A 2017-nucleotide genomic window follows, 5' to 3' on the forward strand; every position below is an offset into this window, starting at 1 on the left:
TATTTGATCTACTTTCGGTTTACCAAGGTGCACACGGTATGTCATTTTGTGTTTATTTATTTAATGTCCTGTTCAAGATATTTAATTTTGATTGTTGTTTGAAATATGTTTTAGTTTTCACGGTGTTCCACGAGTAAACGTTTTTGGACATCAGTACGAGGCGTCATCCTTGACCGGGGTAGATACAGGTTGTGTCTTTTGAGCGAAGTGGCTACCAGGGCATGAATAGCTTCAAACGTTTTGTGGTAGACGCTGAGTTGATAATGGTCAAGTTGATGTTGATTACTTAAGGACGTCATTGATTTTTCTCATCATTGATTTTCTCAAGGCAATGTAAATGAAGGAAAAAAAAAACCACGTGCAAATGCTCCTTCACTCTCCCTGGCGGCTGCTGGCTAGCGCCTCACAGCTGCTGTCCTGAACACACACACCCAACACTCTGACTGTACTTTCAGGGTACAGTTGGAATTTGTTCAACTCCATCACCAATTCATGAAATACAACCAAAGGTCACTGCTTGCCCAGGATACAAGAATACAATAGAATACAAACAAAAATAAATATCTAAAGGATTCGGCAATGGTTTTGAATGATGTATAACAAACAAGTTGTGTTACATGGACTGATTTTGCAAGAGTTTCTGAGCAGGGATACATATCGAAAACGTTGCCATGGTTCTCATGTTAGCACCAGAGATTGCCGTTTGGTTCCCGACCCACCGACCCCGTGGACGAATTGAAAGACTTAGCTCACATGAAGGCGAGGTTTATTGTGAATATGTGTAGGTATGTCATTTTAATATGACTGAATACACTTTTTATTTCAGTTTTTAGTTGCTATTTCATAATTCCAACAACATAATTACATCAGGGCTACAAAATGGCAGCTTATCAAAACTCTTTTATAAATATTTTAATTTATCTTAAACACAACTGAGGTGCATAGCCCATTGGAAAATTTGCCACCTCTGACTTACAGGACTTAGCACACTTCTCTAAGGCAACCAAGTGCAATCTTGTTTTGCACCGCCGACCGCTTTCACATGAGGACATATTTTTACAGACTGTCGAAGACACGGCGGTGGCTCTCCTGCTCGCATCCAGCCACCGTCTCAAAGCGAATGTAGCGTAAATGGGGAGCCACCCTCCGAAAGCTAGCCCCCATCGTTGTTCAAGGGCTGCAATGCAACATATCACAGGGGTCAGCTTCAAAATAAAAGTGAAACAAGGACTGTACATCCGGCCTGGCTCGCAAGCCGCATGCTGATTTGCTGCTATTTTGGCGAGCCGATTTCCAAGTGATGGCATGAAGACAGCGGAGGAAGCCTTGATAATTACAGTGCTTTTATCAACAATGAAAGATGCATTTTGTCACCTTTTTAAAATGAACAAAGGCCTTTGTTGCGCAAACATGAAAGATACATTCTGTCGAGGTGCAATCGACGTCTTGTCTCAGGCTACATTCAAACTACAGGCAAAAGCGATCCATGTCAGATTTTTTTACACGAATGCAATGCGACTTGTATCTGATGTATTTATCCATTCATCCATTTTCAAATTCACTTTTCCTCACGAGGATCGCGGGCATGCTGGAGCCTATCCCAGTTGTCTTCGGGCAGTAGGCGGGGTACACCTTGAACTGGCTGCCAGCCAATCACAGGGCACGCATCTTCAAACAACCGTCTATGCCAGGGGTTTGTGTTGCAGAAATTGTTCTCTCATACATAACTACTGCGTTTTCCCGCGGGACGCAGTTCCAAATAATGTGCGTGTTTGGGATGCAAGGAAATTTCTCAGTCGAAACAACAACAAAAAAACGACGGTACATCTTTTCTTCTAGCAACAATCGCAGTTTGACAATTGCCGCCATTGTTGTTTTGCTCTCGCGTTAAGTAATCTCGCGTGGCGAGATTTCCGGTCTCGCGAGACGAGATTGGCGAGATCGGCAGACGTTTGCCAAGTTTGTGTAACGTTAAAACAAGTGTTGCGAATAAGTGTTGCGAAGGTTTATTGCGGTG

The 2017-nt window shown here is 42.9% G+C and overlaps 1 long non-coding RNA gene across 1 annotated transcript; it reads left to right on the forward strand.

Annotated features, from left to right (window-relative positions):
• Positions 1-153, forward strand: LOC147195939 (uncharacterized). The gene is made up of 2 exons (XR_015102635.1): positions 1-36; positions 115-153. It is a non-coding gene; the product is annotated as an uncharacterized LOC147195939 (long non-coding RNA).
• The last annotated feature ends 1864 nt before the right edge of the window (positions 154-2017 follow it).

Source organism: Hippocampus guttulatus, chromosome 13, assembly GCF_054856545.1.
Source record: "Hippocampus guttulatus isolate MCC_2025c chromosome 13, RoL_Hgut_1.0, whole genome shotgun sequence".
Classification (NCBI taxonomy): domain Eukaryota; kingdom Metazoa; phylum Chordata; class Actinopteri; order Syngnathiformes; family Syngnathidae; genus Hippocampus; species Hippocampus guttulatus.